This window comes from Neoarius graeffei, chromosome 18, assembly GCF_027579695.1.
Source record: "Neoarius graeffei isolate fNeoGra1 chromosome 18, fNeoGra1.pri, whole genome shotgun sequence".
NCBI classification, from domain to species: Eukaryota; Metazoa; Chordata; class Actinopteri; order Siluriformes; family Ariidae; genus Neoarius; species Neoarius graeffei.
The window spans coordinates 68,567,279-68,586,703 of NC_083586.1; positions in this window are offsets into that span (position 1 = coordinate 68,567,279).

Genomic DNA, 19,425 nt, shown 5'->3' on the forward strand with positions numbered 1-19,425 from the left:
CATAACCTTGCTCCTTCTTACATCTGTGATCTCCTGACCCCCTATACTCCATCCTGCTCTCTCAGATCCTCTAGCTATAATCTCCTTGCTGTTCCTCACACTAGACTCTCGACCCTGGGTGGCAGGTCCTTCAGTGCCATGGCCCCCAAGCTCTGGAATTCCCTTCCTCAACCCTTCCATGACTGCTGATCTCTTCCTTTCTTCAAATCTCATCTCAAAACCTTTCTGTTTCATGAATATTTCTCTACCAGTGCATAAACTCACCACTCTTTAGCAACTCTTTTTGTTTTTTTGTTTGGTGTTTTCTCTGACCTATGTAAAGTGACTTTGAGTTTGAGAAAGGCACTATATAACTGTAACTTATTATTATTTATTATTATCCTCATCTACCCCTCCTAGAACTGCATGCTTGAATGATCCTAGGAGCTATGTTGTCGGGGGCATTACACCCCTGTTAGGGTTTCCCAAGGCAGACAGGTCCTAGGTGACAGGCCAGACCAAGAGCAGTTCACCAAAACCCCTTATAGAAATAAAAAAATCAAGGACTGTGATGTCACCCGGTATGGCACAGCCGGGGCCCCACCCTGGAGCCAGGCCCGGGCGATGCACAGCTTGGGCTCCGGAACCCAGCTCCTCAAGAGGGGCTGGACTCTCCAATTCTCTGGAGTCACCCACGGTGAGCGGCGGCGGGCTGGTGTGGGCTTGCTTATAGCTCCCCAGCTCAGCCGCCATGTGTTGGAGTTTACCCCAGTGAATGAGAGGGTCACCTCTCTGCACATTTGGGTCAGGGAGAGGGCTCTTGCTGTTGTTTGTGCCTATGGGCCGAATAGCAGTATAGAGTATCCAGCCTTCTTGGAGTCCCTGGGAGAGGTACTGAGAGGTGCTCAGACTGGAGACTCCATTGTTCTACTGGGGGACTTCAACTCTCACGTGGGCAATGACAGTGACACCTGAAGGGGCCTGATTGGGAGGAACGGCCTCCCCGATCTGAACCTGAGTGGTGTTTTGTTATTGGACTTCTGCGCTAGTCATGGTTTGTCCATAACAAACACCATGTTCGAGCATAGGGGTGTCCATAAGTGCACGTAGCACCAGGACACCTTAGGTTGGAGGTCAATGATCGACTTTGTTGTCGTTTCATCTGATCTCTGGCCCTATGTCTTGGACACTCGGGTGAAGAGAGGGGCTGAGCTGTCAACTGATCACCACCTGGTGGTGTGTTGGATCCGCTGGCAGAGGAGGAAGCTGGACAGACCTGGCAGGCCCAAACATATGGTGAGGGTCTGCTGGGACGTCTGGCCAAGCACTCTATCGGGGAGGTCTTTAACTCCCTTCTTCAGGAGAGCTTCTCCCAGCTTCCGAGGGAGGCGGGGGACATTGAGTCTGAGTGGACCATGTTCTCTGCCTCCATTGTCAACGCAGCTGTTCGGAGCTGTGGCCGCAAGGTCTCCGGTGCCTGTCGTGGCGGCAATCCCCAAACCCAGTGGTGGACACCGGAAGTAAGGGATGCCATCAAGCTGAAGAAGGAGTCCTATCAGGCCATGTTGGCCTCCGGGACTCCTGAGGCAGCTGACGGGTATCAGCAGGCCAGGTGTGCCACAGCTCAGGCAGTTGCGGAGGCAAAAACTCGGAACTGGGAGGAGTTCAGTGAGGCCATGGAGGAGGACTATCGGTTGGCCTCGAAGAAATTCTGACAAACCATCCGGTGCCTCAGGAGGGGGAAGCAGTACTCTGCCAACACTGTTTACAGTGCAGGTGGGGAGCTGTTGACCTCGACTGGGGATATTGTCGGGCGGTGGAAGGAATACTTTGAGGATCTCCTCAATCCCACCATCACTTCTTCCATTGAGGAAGTGGAGGCTGATGACTCAGAGGTGGACTCGTCCATTACACAAGCCGAAGTCACTGAGGTAGTTTGCAAGCTCCTCGGTGGCAAGGCACTGGGGGTGGATGAAATCCGCCCTGAGTATCTCAAGTCTCTGGATGTTGTGGGGCTGTCTTGGCTGACACGCCTCTGCAACATCGCGTGGCGGTTGGGGACAGTGCCTCTGGAGTGGCAGACTGGGGTGGTGGTCCATCTTTTTAAGAAAGGGGACCGGAGAGTGTGCTCCAATTATAGGGGAATCACACTTCTCAGCCTCCCCAGGAAGGTTTACTCCAGGGTACTGGAGAGGAGAATTCGGCCAATAGTCGAACCTCAGATCCAGGAGAAACAATGCGGTTTTCGTCCTGGTCATAGAACACTGGACCAGCTCTATACCCTTCATAGGGTGCTCGAGGGTTCATGGGAGTTCACCCAACCAGTCCACATGTGCTTTGTGGATCTGGAGAAGGCATCCGACAGTGTCAACTAATGGTATCCTGTGGGGGGTGCTTCGGGAGTATGGGGTACGGGGCTCTTTGCTAAGAGCTGTCTGGTCCCTGTACAAATGGAGCAGGAGTCTGGTTCGCATTGCCGGCAGCATGTCAGACCTGTTCCCAGTGCATGTTGGACTCCAGCAGGGCTGCCCTTTGTCACCAGTTCTGTTCATAATTTTCATGGACAGAATTTCTAGGTGCAGCCAGGGGCCAGAGGGAATCCTGTTTGGGAACCACATGATTTCATTTCTGCTTTTTGCGGATGATGATGTCCTGCTGGCTTCTTCAAACCAGGACCTTCAGCATGCACTGGGGTGGTTTGCAGTCGAGTGTGAAGCGGCTGGAATGAGAATCAGCACTTCCAAGTCCGAGGCCATGGTTCTCGACCAGAAAAGGGTGGCTTGCCCTCTTCAGGTTGGTGGAGAAGTCCTGCCTCAAGTGGAGGAGTTTAAGTATCTCGGGATCTTGTTCATGAGTGAGGGAAGGATGGAGCGTGAGATCGACAGGCGGATCGGTGCAGCCTCCGCAGTGATGCGGTCGCTTTACCGGTCCGTCGTGGTGAAGAAGGAGCTGAGCCAAAAGGCGAAGCTCTCAATTTACCGGTCGATCTACGTTCCGACTCTCACCTATGGTCATGAGCTTTGGGTAATGACAGAAAGAACAAGATCGTGGATACAAGCGGCTGAAATGAGTTTCCTTCTCAGGGTGTCTGGGCGCTCCCTTAGAGATAGGATGAGAAGCACAGTCACTCGGGAGGAGCTCGGAGTAGAGCCACTGCTCCTCCACATCGAGAGGAACCAGCTGAGGTGGCTCGGGCATCTTTTTCAGATGCCTCCTGGACACCTCCCTGGGGAGGTGTTCCAGGCATGTTCCCCCAGGAGGAGGCCCTGGGGAAGACCCAGGACACGCTGGAGGGACTATGTCTCTCGGCTGGCCTGGGAACGCCTCGGTGTTCTTCCCGAGGAGCTGGCCGAGGTGTCTGGGGAGAGGGAAGTTTGGGCTTCCATACTTAGACTGCTGCCTCTGCGACCCGGTCCCGGATAAGCGGAAGAAGACGAGACGAGACACTACATTTCATTATGCTGATATACATTACAGTTTTGCTTTATCTTGCATTTACTGACTTTTGTACATAGTTTCTTTAATAAACCTATTTTTGTGTTTGATATACATCGGTGTGGCCTCCCCCTTTATGTTGTGGTGGCCTTGAGCCAGGAAGTCATGACATTTGGGGGCTTGTCCAGGATAATTGTCCTGGAAATTTTTTGGTATGCTTCGGACTTTGGTATGCAGGCTACAATTCCCACTATTGGCTAATGCAGAGCATCGTGCGGGTACGAGCTACGTAATTGATGTTGATTTGTGAATGAAACATACAGGTGTAAATTTGGCCTACCTATTTGGGGGACCCAAACAGGTTGTATTTTGTTTGGGCTTGTGTTGAGGTAAATTGGAGTCGTGCATAGTTGCATGTCGAGTTAATTATTTCATTTCCAATGATGTATTTTGCAGCTTATGTACAGGATGAAAACATTTTGGTGCTATTGTTTATCCTTGGCTTAGAGCGCCGTTGTGCTGGGGCTTTAGGCTGGAGTGTCACTGTGTCTGGACCGAGGACATTGCCATGGACGTCCAGGTTGAATTGGCTTCAGTCGGGGCAGCACGACTCCAGTGGTATCGGTGAGTAAAGAACTTGGCTCTCGGGCACAGTGTGAAGCTAGGTTACTATATGGTGGGTAAATGTTTTAGATACTAGGAAGCTCTGTAGTTGGTTTGTCCTGTTTTGTGAGCTGCTTGTACTTCGTGTTGTTGTTATTTGGGTTGGTTAGTCTGGAAGATCCATTTGTAGTTTATTTTGTATAAGTGTTGGTTGTTTAATTGTTGAGTGAATAATGTTATATTTTAAACTTTGGGATGAGTGCAGTGGAGGAGTTTTTGGAAGCTCTATCAGAGAGGTTGCTAGCGACATTGATGAAAGATCAGCTGCTCAGTGTAGCGGATCACAACCAACTGGAACTAACTATTCCCAAGTCTTCTAAAAAAGATCAGTTGTTTGACTTCATTCATAACAGTTTAAAAGAAAGGCAGGTGTTGCCGGGGGCACTCCAATCGAGACTAGTAATCCGGAAACACAACTTTTAGACACATCAATTGGGATTAATCCAATGGTAACACAATTTTTAGACATGTCCTTGATTTCCAGCATGCAGTCTCTTAAACCTAGCCAGCTGATGTTTGAACAACAAAAAGAGCTGTTGAAAATACAGCTGGAACAAAAGAAATTAGAAGTGCAGGAAAGAGAATTGCAAATGCAGCTTGAACAAAAGAAATTGGAAGCACAAGAAAGAGAAAAAGATCATTTATTGGAGATAGAAAAGCTTAAACATAATGAGCTGTTGGAGTTGGAAAAGCTTAAACATCAAGAGCTGGAAAGGGAAATTCAGCATATGAGGCTTGATCTGATTGCAGAGGGTAAAATATCCACTAGTGGCAGTGGTGGAGGTTTATCCCAGCAGTCGGGATTGTCTGGTATGATTAAGTTTCTTCCCAAATGTAATGAATGTGATCCAGGCGTGTTTTTCTCTTTGTTTGAAAATGTTGCTTCCGATAGAAATTGGAGTGACAAGGATAAAACTTTGTTTCTACAAACTGTGTTAGTCGGTAAAGCTCAGGAGGTCTTTGTTACGTTGCCTCCAGCTGAGAGAAAAGTTTATTGGTGTTAAAGATGCTGTCTTAAAATGTTATGAATTAGCTCCCGAAGCATATCGTCAACGCTTCCGCAACTGGAAAAAGACAGACAAACAAACTCACGCTGAGATGGCTAGGGAAATAAGTTTTTTTCACCATTGGCTCTTGGCAGAAGGGGTTGATACGTTTGAGGCATTGTGTGATCTTGTTGTTGTTGAACAGTATAAAAACATTCTGCCGTCTCACACAGTGTCTGTGGGCGCTGTGTGAGATGGCTGTCTCTCCAGTAGCTCTGTAGTTTTTAGCACTTTAAACCCCTTTTTTCCACCTTTTTTTACTTTTCTGCTCTTCTTACGAAGACATAGTGTGTTTTACTTATATAACATGGATATTTTTAACTTTAACACGCAACCAGGAGCCAGTTTTCTCACTTATTTGAGAGAGGAGCTGCTGGCCCTGAAAACAATGGGACGAGCTGGGATATGACACCCCATCCCAGCAGAGTTGAGGAGGAAACCCAGGGGCTGCAAAGCTGGAGCTAAGCTAAAGGCTAAGCTAGCGGACAACTGGTGGCCCTGCAAACCATCCATTCCCACTGTTATCTTGGGGAATGTGAACTCACTGCCAAATAAAGTCAAAGAGCTATCTGCACTGAACAACCAGCTGATTTACCGGAAGAGCAGCTTATTTATTTTTACGGAGACATAGCTAACACACCTCGTACCAGATGCTAACGTGGACCTGCGGGGATTCACTGCTGTGAAAGCTGACAGAGACATTAACACGTGGGAAAAACAAAGGTGGGGGACTCATCATTTATGTTAACAACCGCTGGTGTAGCCCAGGACATATCTCCGTAAAGACAGTTTTAAGTTGCCCGGACTTGGAGCTGCTAGCCGTTAGCCTGCGGCCATATTATCTGCCGAGGGAGTTCAGCCACGCAATCACCATCTGTGTTTACACATCCCTCCGAGGGCAGACACAGCCGCTGCATGTGAGAGGATTCACTCTGTCACAGCAAGGCTGCAGACACAGCACCCTGAGGCATTTATGATCATTTCTAGGGACTTTAATCACACTACTTTGGACTCTGCTTTGGCTGCTTTTTACCAGGCTGTGGACTGTCCAACAAGGAACAACAGGACAATTGACTTGCTATATGCTAATGTGAGGGATGCATACAGAGCCACACCCCTCCCCCCACTAGGGAAGTCTGACCATAACCTGGTTCATCTACAGCCGAAGTACACCCCCCTGGTTCAAAGGCAGCCTGCAACAACTAGCTCCATCAGGAAGTGGTACAGCATGCCCAGGACTGTCTGCAGTTTGCGTACCGGGCAGGTGTTGGTGTGGAAGACGTCATCCTCTACCTGCTACACTGAGCCCACTTGCATCTGGATAAGGGAAATGACACAGTGAGGATCCTCTTCTTGGACATCTTGAGTGCCTTCAACACCATCCAGCCCCTATTGCTTCAGGACAAACTGAACAGGATTCGAGTGGACCCCTGCCTGGTCACCTGGATCTCCAGCTACCTCACTGACAGGCCGCAGTACGTCAGGCTGAAGGACATCATATCTGACACTGTGATTAGCAGCACCGGAGCACCCCAGGGCACGGTGCTGGCCCCTCTTCTCTTCACCCTGTACATCGCAGACTTCTGCTACAACTTGGAGCTGTGTCACATTCAGAAGTTTGCCAATGACACAGCCATTGTTGGGTGTATCAGTGATGACAGAGAGGAGGAGTATATGAGCCTGGTGAGGGACTTTGCTGTGTGGTGCAACAGGAACCATCTGCAGCTCAACACCTCAAAGACCAAGGAGCTGGTCATTGACTTTGGGAGGTCCAGATCAAGGTCACGACCAGTTGTGATCAAGGGAGTCGAAGTGGAGGCTGTGGATTCCTATAAGTACCTCGGGCTGTGGCTGGACAGCAAGCTGGACTGGACTTGCAACACCAATCACTTATACAGGAAGAGACAGAGCAGGCTATACTTCCTTAGGAGGCTGCGGTCCTTTAACATCTGCAGGAAACTCCTGTGGATGTTTTATCAGTCTCTGGTCACCAGTGTCCTGTTTTACACTGTGGTGTGCTGGGGGGCCAGCACATCCAAGAAGGGTACATCCAGGCTGGACAAACTGATCAGGCGGGCTGGCTCTGTGGTCAGCATGAAGCTGGACTCTCTGGTGACGGTGGTAGAGAAGAGGTCTATGGACAAACTATTGAACATCATGGATGATGCCAGTCACCCTTCTGCACACCGTCATCAGCAACCAGAGGAGCCTGTTCAGTGACAGAATGCTCCTTCCCAAGTGCAGGACAAACAGACTCAAAAACTCCTTTGTCCCTCATGCCATCAGACTGTACAACTCCTCTCTGGGGGTGAGGAAGGGTAACAGGAGGACAGAGGATGAGAAGGAGCAGTAGCCTAGCCTAACAATAAGTAATACCGGACAATGTGCAATATAATATGCAATATCTCTCCTGCCGCCGCCCCCCCTTCTCCCCCCCTTTTTTTTTCTTTCAGAATCAGAAACACTTTAATTGCCAGGTATGTGGACACACACGAGGAATTTGACTCTGGTTCACTTAGCTCTCATAGTACAAAACAGATTTTAAAAAACCGTAGACACAAAATCAAACAAACAAGCAAACAACAACAACAAAAATAGGTGCATAGTGCAAAGTAATCCAGGTAAGTCAAGTATGGAATAGTTAAATAAATATAAAGTATACAGTGTGCACAGAATGACGGTATGAGTGTTCAGATATTTTACAAGTGATATTACTGATATATGAATCTGGATCTTAGCTGTTCATCACAGAAAGCATTTCCCTTTTGGTGCAATATGGTGCATAGTGCAAAGATGAATAGTAAATTTAAATAAGTATAAATATAAGTCACAGTAAGCACAGAATGACAGTATGAGTGTGCAGATATTTTGCAAGTGATATTACTGATATGTGAATCTGTATTTTCCCTCCTTCCCCCCTCCCCCTTTCTCTCTTCCCTATATCTTATTCTTTTTATATTTGTATATGTAAATACTTTAATTTATCTAGAAGTTTTCCTCTTTCTTTTCTCTGTTTATCTGTAATGATGCTGCTGGAATGTTAATTTCCCTGAGGGAACCCTCCCAAAGGGATCAATAAAGTTTTATCTAATCTAATCTGAACGCATAGTTGTTTATGTAAATGAACATCAGGTAAAAACAGTTGCAGAGGCAGCTGCGCTTGCAGATGGGTATGTTTTAATGCACAAAAATCAGGTGCGTGAATTTGCTCCGCATAATGAATACAATCATTATGATCGCCCTTGTGGTTTTAATTTGGGTCCTCTAGTGAGGGCCGAATCTGTCAGTCATAATAGAGCACGGGAAAGTGATGCACAAAGTAAGTGTAATTATTGTCTTGAGGCTGGTCATTGGAAGAGAGACTGTCTGTTAAGTGCACACAACAAGGCTAAGGCAAGCGGCAAGTTTGCTGGTTGTGTTGCTAAGAGTAGGCCTGTTCCTGCAGTTCATGTTGAGGGGGTTAAATCAGATGCGGCTCCTTCTACTTCTAAGTCTTTGGAATCTGAGCAGCCAAATGTGCCAGTGGAGATTATTGGTAAAACGAAGGTGTCAGACAGTGTTGATTACAGTCCATTCATTACTGATGGTGTTGTGTCAGTGGTAGGAAATGCTCAAAGGGTTCCTGTTAAAATTCTACGGGATACAGGAGCCTCAGTCTTTTATTACCCAATCTGTTTTGCCTTTTTCTTCTGTCTCAGACACGGCTAGTGTTTTAATCCATGGTATTGGGCTTCAATCTTTTTCAGTGCCATTACATAAGATCTGCTTGTACTCTGTTTTTGTCAATGGGGAGGTTACCATTGCTGTTCGGCCATTTCTGCCCATAGATGGTGTGGACATTATCATTGGAAACAACCTGGTGGGTCATTGTGTCTGGCCAGAGGGGTCATTAGCACCACCTCCTGTGGTTAAAATGGAGGTTAAGCCATTGGCTGAACCAGATGAGTGTCTCAAGGATTTTTCAGAGGTGTTCACTGCCTGTGCAGTTACTCGGGTAATGGCTCATGCACAGGCAGAGGACACAGCTGATGTATCCAAGTCCAGCACTGTGAAATTGTTTGTTCCTGAATTACCAACACCTTTTTCCCATTGTGGATGCCCAGATAAAGGATAAAGGTCTTGCAAAGTATTTTGATCTTGCTTCAGATGAGTCTGATAACTGTTACTGTTTGCAGAATGGCTTGCTGCTTCGCAGGTGGTTGCCACATGCAGACATGGAGGTGGCAGATCCAGTGTTGCAGGTAGTAGTGCCTGAAGAATATCGTGGCATTATGTTAAAAACTGCTCATGGGGAGGTAGATGGACACTTTGGAGTGAAGAAGACCTACAATTGGCTGCTTCAACATTTTTATTGGCCTCGAATCAAGAGATGTAGCGAACTTTGTTAAATCATGCCATGTTTGTCAAATTGCGGGTAAACCGAATGCATCTATTAAATTGGCACCCCTACATCTGATTCCATCTGTAGGTACTCCTTTTGAACACCTAATCATTAATTGTGTTGGTCCATTGCCCCCATCAAAATCTGGCAGTGTGTATATGTTTACCATAATGTGTCAGGCTTTGTGGTATCCAGCTGCGTATGCCTTGAGGAGCATCACTACTAAGGCCATTGTGAAGTCATTATCTCAATTCATATCTATCTTTGGTGTTCCAAAAGTAATTCAAAGTGACCGTGGGTCCAAGTTTACATCTAAGACCTTTGCTGAGGCATTGAAACAGCTATGCATCAAGCACAACCTGAGCAGTGCATATCACGTGCAGAGTCAGGGGGTGCTTGAGCGTTTCCACGCTACGTTAAAATCTCTGCTGCAGGCGTATTTTGTGGAGTTAAAAAGGGACTGGGAAGAGGGCCTACCATGGCTGTTATTGGCAGCACGGGCGCTTGTCCAGGAAAGTACAGGTTTCTCCCCTAATGAACTGGTGTTTGTGCATGAAATGCGCATTCCTCTGTCCATTTTGAAGGGTGACTTGAATAGTTCCGAGCCACCTGAGAGTCTGTCTGAGTACATGCAGGGTTTTTGTCACAAGTTATTTCTGGCCTGGAAGATAGCCAGTGAGAATTTAACTGAAGCCCAAAAGAAGATGAAGCGACTTTTTGATTGTAAGACAGAAGTGAGAGTTTTTAGCCAGGGGGATCAAGTTGTAGCATTACTGCCCATTCCTGGTTCACCATTTGGGGCTAAGTACTCGGGTCCATATTCTGTTGTGCGACAGGTCTCTGATACTAACTATTTGGTGTCTACACATGAGCGTAGGAGATCTGTGCAGCTTTGCCACATCAATCTACTCTTCAGTCTCTCAGGGGGATGGTGGTAAGGGTGAGGCTAAATCAGTGGGGCTGTCTGTTGTTAAGGGCACTTTGGCCACATCTCAGGTGGCAGCTGAGGATGGTGTGCATGGTCCAGATGACGCAGTCCTGCAAGGGCAGTTGAATAACACAGAAAAATTGGCTGACTTGGACAGTCTTTTGAGTCATTTGGGAGGGGAGCAACGGGAACAGTTAAAGTCCTTAATTTTAGAGTTTTCATCTTTATTTTCAGACACGCCAACTTGCACCAGTCTGATCGAGCATGACATAGATGTGGGAGATGCTCTGCCTATTCGGCAGAGGTTCTATCGTGTCGCCCCAGACAAACATAAGAGTTTGGAAGTGAGTGTGCAGTACCTTATGAATAATGGGTTAGCTAAGCCATCTTATTCAAGTTGGGCTTCACCATGCTTGCCTGTTAAGAAACCAAATAACACCTATAGGTTTTGCACAGATTATAGGAAAGTGAACATGGTCACAAAACCAGACTGTTTTCCTTTACCCCAAATAGAAGATTGTGTGGATCAGGTTGGTGCTGCCTGTTTTGTGAGTACATTTGATTTATTGAAGGGTTACTACCAAGTGCCACTAACACCAAGAGCTCAAGAGATTTCTGCATTTATAACTCCTTCAGGTCTCTATTCTTACAGCAGGATAAGCTTTGGGTTACATAACGCCCCCTCAACCTTTCAACGGCTTATGAATAGAGTCATGGCAGGGTTGGAGGGGTGTGCAGTGTACATCGATGATGTGGTTTCTTATGCTGATACCTGAGAGCAACACCTTGCTCGCATTCGTGCATTGTTGGTCTTATCTAACTGATCGTTATCAGTATTGTTAAAAAGGGCCACTTTCCTTTAAGACACTTTACCTTTAAGGCATGGACTAAGCGGCAGCGCGAGTTAATAGTGCCAGTTCATAGCGCGAGGAGAGAGCAAAAAACTGCAGCGCGGCTCGAAGATGCAACTAGGACTTTAAGTTTATAGTCAATTTGTGTTCTATCATTTTGTTTGTTCCTCCACGAAGTGTGCGTCTCTAAAGTAAGTAATGCTGCCTAGTTGAGTTGAGTAATAGTTAAAATATTTCGACGCCAATTAGTGCTGAATGTGTAAGTGATTGTCGGTTTGGGTGTGCCGTTATGGTTTGAATCTTTAATGTGGTAACGTATGCCTGAACGATAATTCATCGAGTGAATCCACCAAGTTGTACCAGTTGTTATTATGTACATTGGCAATTAGTAAGAACAGACGAAGTGCCTTTATGTTTCAGTAAAGATAAAGTGGTATTATGTTTAATATAGATGCAATCCCTTTGTTACAGTGCTGTATTTAGCCCAAGTCAGTCAGTTATGTATTGTATCAGTGTTTATGCAGTTAAGGTGATTTAGTGGACATCCATAACATAATTACTGATTATTTCTTTATTGTATATTTGTTTCTTGCAGACCACACACACACCACCACAGACAAACAGACAGTATACAAATACCAGTGACATTGCAATTGTATGGGAAGATTAAAGGACATTTATTTGAAAGAAAGTTGGATCCCTTTATGTTGAATTCCATATTAAGAGTCCTGACCGACTCTCAACAGCGTCTGAACAATCCAAACCAGCTTACATTAATACCCATCAACAATTTGGTCCTTCGAGCCGGATAAAGCAGATAGCTGTTTGAAGATGGAATATCCTGAGTCACAACCCAACTCCAGATCTGCATCACCAGCAAGCCAAATCGAGCCAGTAAACCATCCCATTCTTCCTCAAGCCAGAGAACTGATGCAGAACTACATGGGTGACACAGAGAAGAACCGCCCGTTGTCTAAGATACACACCACGCGTCAGCAAACCCACGAAACCCACATCACTCTGAGTAATCAGAACAACGCGATGTCTGAGTTAGTTGCTGCCGTACAAGAAGTCAGGCAACAAAATGTCACTCTCCAGCAACAGTTTGAGGACCTCATGAGTGAGCTAAGATCTCCACGCCCTCATGCTACCCCAGTGTCATCACAACCGTCTCTGCTGCCGAAGTCTGAGGTGTACAGCCACCCAACATCCCGCCGGACAGAAGCGCCTGGTTCTGAGTATGAACATTCCTACAATCATCATCTCGACCGCCACTACAGTGTAGCAAGTGACCACACCCCTCTCCAATCCTCACAGCATCCAAGAGAAAGCTACGCTCTCCATTCTAGCATCACTGGTGGAGACCGGTATGGTCAGAGAAGGGAAACACATTCCTTACATACAGACTACGGCACAAGAGGCAATAGCGCTTTCGCCACAGAACCCGGTTACCCCTTCTCTCGTTCTCATCGTATGGATATGTCGCCTACACGTGAGAGCACATACAGAGGGCCCAAAGCAACTATACCGTGCATGACTTCACCTGACTCAAGACAGTTTTCCAGGATGAAGACGGCACTGGAGAATCTTCTGCCAGATGACGCCACAGAGAGATATAAATACCAGATCCTCACTGACCACCTCAAATGTGAGGAGGCCCTTCTCGTGGCAGATTCATATCTTAACTCCAGGCACCCATACACAGATACTATGCTGGCTCTCACCAAGATGTATGGGCAACCACACAAACTGGCCCTACAGCGGATATCAGAGATGATGGATGGCCCAAGTATCCGTACTGGTGATGTGAAGTCCTTCAGCATGTTCGCTCTACAAGTACGCTCCCTAGTAGGCATGCTGGAACAGCTGGGGAGAGGAGGCGATGTAGAACTACTATGTGGTTCCCATGTGTCAAGGCTACTAAGTAAGCTACCTTATGACCTTACCTACAGTTTTAAGAGGTACATCCATCCCAGGAGAGTGGAAATCCCTACCCTGGTCGACTTCGCTGAGTGGCTTGAATATGAGCTCGAAATCCAAGATGACAACGGGAAGCCCCGTGGTAAGAATGAAGAGCCCTATAACAGGAAGAGAGATCAGAAGCGAGAGTCCAACCATGGTAATAAGACCACGACTGTTCTCCTGGGTACGGAATCCACCTCCAAACCCAGTACATCGGTAGCGTCCTCGGCAGTTGAGCCTTCAGCCAGTAAAGCCACCAAGGAGCAGAAGGGAAAGGCCTACTGTCCATATTGTGACAATGACAAACACTTTCTTAATAGCTGCACTAACTTCAAGCAACTTAGCAAAGAACAGAAGGTGTCATGGATAAAGGGCAATAACCGGTGTTGGCGTTGTGGCCGTGGCCACCAAGCTGCTAAATGCACTCTGAAGGCGCCCTGCAAGACGTGCAACAGGAGACATCTGCTTGTTCTGCATGAGGTTAATGATAGAGCAGAGCATGAGGCTCAACCCCCAGCAGAAGTCCGAGCAGAGAGCTGCCTCGCAAATACGGTTAACAAAGTTTTGTATGTCGACCGCCCCACATATGACTGTAAGGTGCTACTGAAGATCAGTAAAGTCATCATTAGGAACGGGAACCAATCCATGGAGGCTTACGCTGTCCTAGATGATGGTTCGGAGAGGACGATTCTCCTCCATTCTGCAGTACAGAAACTAGGCCTTGTAGGCAAACCAGAGAAGTTGGCCCTCCGCACAGTCAGACAGGAGCTACAGGTCCTCCATGGGGCGGCCATATCATTCACTATATCCCCAGCTTCAGAGCCCAAGAAGAGGTATGAGATACAGAACGCATTCTCTGCTGAGCAGCTAGGACTAGCTGAACACACCCATCCTGTGAGCACCCTCCAGCAAAGATACAAGCACCTGGCTGGGCTGCCCCTCCAGTCCTTGAATCAAGTACACCCCATGTTATTGATTGGCTCTGACTACACTCACCTTATCACGCCGATAGAGCCCGTACGACTAGGCCCTCCAGGTGGACCTGCCGCCGTGAGGACACGCTTAGGATGGACGTTGCAAGGACCAGCACAAGACATCAACCTCAGTCATGGAGCACCACAGTGCCTCTTCACAACAGCAGCTTCTACACCTGATCTGTTCTCATGTGTTGAGAAACTGTGGCAGTTAGACGTGATTCCTTATCGCAACGAGAAGGTGGTCGTTAGGTCACGTCAAGATCAAGAAGCCATGACTCTGCTCCAAGAGCAGACCGAGAGAGTGGATATCTGTGGTGTGAAACGGTACGCCACACCCCTCCTCAGAGTTAAGAACATGCCCCGATTACATGCCTCACCAGAGGCTGTGCTGCCGCACCTGAGGGGTATCGAGCGCCGGTTGGCAAAATCTCCGGAGCAAGCTGCAGCATACCAAGCAGAGATTCACAAGCTAGAGGAAACAGGATATGCTGTAAAGCTGGAGCCACATCAGATCGAAGGCACCGAGGAGGCATGGTATATACCACACCATATAGTCCAGCACAATGGAAAGAACCGGGTGGTCTATAACTGCTCCTTCCAGTACCAAGGCCTTAACCTGAATGATTTTCTACTTCCTGGCCCTGCTCTAGGCTCCTCTCTGTTGGCTGTACTGCTGCGCTTCCGACAACATGCAATCGCCTTCAGCAGTGACATACGTGCCATGTTCCACCAGGTACGGCTGCTCCCCTCTGACAGACCACTGCTGCGGTTCCTTTGGAGGGACCTGAATCGTGACCGTGCACCAGATGTTTACGAGTGGCAGGTACTCCCTTTCGGCACAACCTGTAGCCCTTGTTGTGTGACATATGCATTACAGAGGCACGTGCATGATACCACTGAACCAGGGGATGAAGTTCGAGCTGCCATCGACCAGTCCTTCTATGTGGATAACTGTCTACATAGCCTTACCTCGCAAGAAGCAGCCAAAGCCCTTGTGGACAGACTCCAACATCTTTTGGCCGAAGGAGGCTTTGAGCTCAGGCAGTGGGCCAGCAATGACCCATTTATCATCAGACACCTTCCCCCTGATGTGAAGTCCACCAGCTGTGAGCTGTGGCTTAGCCATGGCCAGACAGATGTACAGGAGCCAGCCCTTGGCCTACACTGGAACTGTAAGTCAGACACGCTCTCGTACAAGACCCGCAAGGTGGAATATTCTGTTGTCACCATGAGGAACATATACAAGGTTCTAGCTAGCCAATATGATCCCCTCGGATACTTGGTGCCATACACGACGAGAGCTAAGGTCCTGGTGCAGCGTTTATGGGACAAGAAGCGTGACTGGGACGATCCTCAGTTGCCTGAAAAGCTACTGGACTCCTGGCATTCCTGGGAAGCAGAGTTGGAACATCTCCCTGAGATAACACTTCCCAGGTGCTACTCTACACCAAGAATGGACCGTTCAAGCAGCATACGAGACATCCATGTGTTCTGTGACGCCTCAGAACAGGCTTATGGTTCTGTTGCATATATCAGAACCGAGGATCCAGATGGTGAAGTCAAGATCTCCTTCCTTGCTGCACGGTCCCGGGTGGCACCTTGTAAACAGCAGTCTATTCCAAGACTCGAGCTTTGTGCGGCTCTCACTGGAGCACAGCTCCTAAAGGTCATACTAACAGAGCTGACCCTCCCAATCAACTCCAGCACGCTCTGGTCAGACTCTTTGACCGTCCTCACCTGGCTGCTGTCAGATTCCTGCCGCTACAAGGTCTTCGTGGGCACGCGTGTAGCGGAGATTCAGGAGTTGACAGGATCTGCCTCCTGGCATTATGTCCCAACTGGGGACAATCCAGCCGACGATATAACCAGAGGTCTCTCTCTTAAAGTCATGTGTGACGACCATCGGTGGGCTTATGGTCCCACATTCCTGAAGTCACAACCTGCTCAGTGGCCTGACCAACCATCTTTCGTAGTTCAGGAGCCAGAGTGCGAGTTGAAGCGGGCTACGATAGCAACGGAAATGGTCCTGGCAACCGTGGCCTCACCGCTCCCAGATCCAGAGCAACATCTCGCCTTGGGTGACTATCTGCAAGCTGTTGCCCATCAGCTTCACGGGGCGGCCAGCCCTAACGTTCCCCTCACCGCGGATGCCTACAAGTCTGCTGAGCTAGAAGTTCTGCAACAGGCCCAAAGAGACTCGTTCCCTGATGAGACTGCCCTGCTCAAAGCCGGTAAGCCAGTAGCAAAGTCAAGCCGTCTCCTGTCGCTCGCCCCGGAGCTAGATGAGGCTACTGGTCTGATACGGGTTGGTGGTCGGTTACGCCGCAGCACTGACCTTGCCTCAGATGAAGTTCACCCTATCGTCCTCGACCCTAAGCACCCTTTCACCAAATTGATCATCCAGGACTATGATGAGAAGTTGTGTCATCCTGGGCCGGAGAGGGTATTCACCGAGATCCGAAGACGCTACTGGGTATTGCATGGGCGTGAGGCAGTGCGTCGACACCAGAAGAGCTGTGTCACATGTCGAAAATGGAGAGGACGTACAAACCCACCAAGGATGGCTGACCTTCCACCATCGCGGCAACGCATCTTCAAGCCCCCCTTCTACTCTACTGGTGTAGATTGTTTCAGGCCCTTTGTTATCAAGATTGGTCGTAGGAATGAGAAGAGGTGGGGGATACTTTTCAAATGTATGACCACCCGTGCTGTCCATCTAGATCTACTCAGTAATATGGATGGTGACACCTTCTTGATGGCTCTGAGGCGCTTTATAGCGCGACGAGGAAAACCCTATGAGCTCTTGTGCGACCAGGGCACAAACTTCAGAGGTGGAGAGAAAGAGCTCCGGCAGGCCTTTGCCGCTCTCCATCCGGAGCTCCAAGACCAATTGGCCAGCGAGCAAATCAGATTCGTCTTCAACCCCCCAGCAGCTCCTCATTTTGGAGGTTGCTGGGAGAGAGAGATCCGTTCTCTCAAAGCAGCACTCCGTGTCACCATAGGGGCTCAGACTGTATCTGAAGAGATGCTACGCACCGTCCTCGTTGAAATCGAGGGAATCTTGAATTCCAAACCCCTTGGGTATACCTCATCGGATATAGCTGATCCTGATCCAATCACCCCCAACTGTCTCTTGATGGGATGGCGGGATACTTCCCTACCCCAGGTCGTGTATGAGGGTCCAGACATGTTGGGTCGAAGAAGATGGAAACACATCCAAATATTAGCAGATCACTTCTGGAAGCACTTCCTTACACACTACCTTCCAGGGCTCCAGGCTCGTCAGAAGTGGCGGACCGATACGGCGGAGCTACAAGTAGGTGAAGTCGTCATGATTGTCGACAATCAACTGCCCCGTGCTCTCTGGCCAGTAGGAAAGGTCGTTCAAGTTTTCCCAGGAGCTGACAAGAGAATCAGATCAGCGGAGGTGTCAGTGAAGGACAAGAAGTATGTTCGGCCTGTAGCAAGACTGATCAGTCTTCCTGTGCTTCCAGAGGAGAACTGATTGAAGCCCTTTTTTTTTGGGTGCGAATTCCCTCCGTGAATTCGGGGGCGGCTGTTAAAAAGGGCCACTTTCCTTTAAGACACTTTACCTTTAAGGCATGGACTAAGCGGCAGCGCGAGTTAATAGTGCCAGTTCATAGCGCGAGGAGAGAGCAAAAAACTGCAGCGCGGCTCGAAGATGCAACTAGGACTTTAAGTTTATAGTCAATTTGTGTTCTATCATTTTGTTTGTTCCTCCACGAAGTGTGCGTCTCTAAAGTAAGTAATGCTGCCTAGTTGAGTTGAGTAATAGTTAAAATATTTCGACGCCAATTAGTGCTGAATGTGTAAGTGATTGTCGGTTTGGGTGTGCCGTTATGGTTTGAATCTTTAATGTGGTAACGTATGCCTGAACGATAATTCATCGAGTGAATCCACCAAGTTGTACCAGTTGTTATTATGTACATTGGCAATTAGTAAGAACAGACGAAGTGCCTTTATGTTTCAGTAAAGATAAAGTGGTATTATGTTTAATATAGATGCAATCCCTTTGTTACAGTGCTGTATTTAGCCCAAGTCAGTCAGTTATGTATTGTATCAGTGTTTATGCAGTTAAGGTGATTTAGTGGACATCCATAACATAATTACTGATTATTTCTTTATTGTATATTTGTTTCTTGCAGACCACACACACACCACCACAGACAAACAGACAGTATACAAATACCAGTGACATTGCAATTGTATGGGAAGATTAACGGACATTTATTTGAAAGAAAGTTGGATCCCTTTATGTTGAATTCCATATTAAGAGTCCTGACCGACTCTCAACAGCGTCTGAACAATCCAAACCAGCTTACATTAATACCCATCAACAAGGATGCTGATATAAATAGTGATATTTCTAGACGTACTGAGGTAAAGTTTGGTGTTCCACAAGGTTCTGTCTTGGGTCCACTGCTTTTTTCTCTATATATATTACCTCTGGGTGATATTATTCGTAAACACTGTATTAGTTTCCACTGTTATGCTGATGACACACAGTTGTATGTCTCTGCAAAACCTGATGAGAGACACCAGCTTAATAGAATTGAGGAATGTGTTAAGGACATTAGACACTGGATGCTTATTAATTTCCTTCTGCTTAACTCTAACAAGACTGAAGTACTTGTGCTAGGACCACATACAGCTAGAAGTAAGTTTTCTGATTACACAGTGACTCTGGATGGCCTTTGTTTCTTCACGTGCAGCAGTAAAAGACCTCAGAGTGATTATTGACCCCAGTCTTTCATTCGAAACTCACATTGATAACATCACCCGGATAGCTTTCTTTCATCTCAGAAATATTGCAAAGATAAGAAATTTAATGTCATTGCATGACGCAGAAAAACTAGTCCATGCTTTTGTTACCTCCAGGTTGGATTATTGTAATGCCTTACTGTCTGGATGTTCCAGTAAGTGCATAAATAAGCTCCAGTTAGTTCAAAATGCAGCAGCAAGAGTCCTTACTAGAACTAGAAAATATGACCACATCACGCCTGTCTTATCCACACTGCATTGGCTCCCAATCAAATTTTGTATTGACTATAAAGTACTACTATTGACCTTTAAAGCACTAAATGGTCTTGCACCACAGTACCTGAGTGAACTTCTGCTCCTCTATGACCCGCCATGCCTACTTAGATCAAAAGGTGCAGGCTATCTGCTGGTACCTTGTATA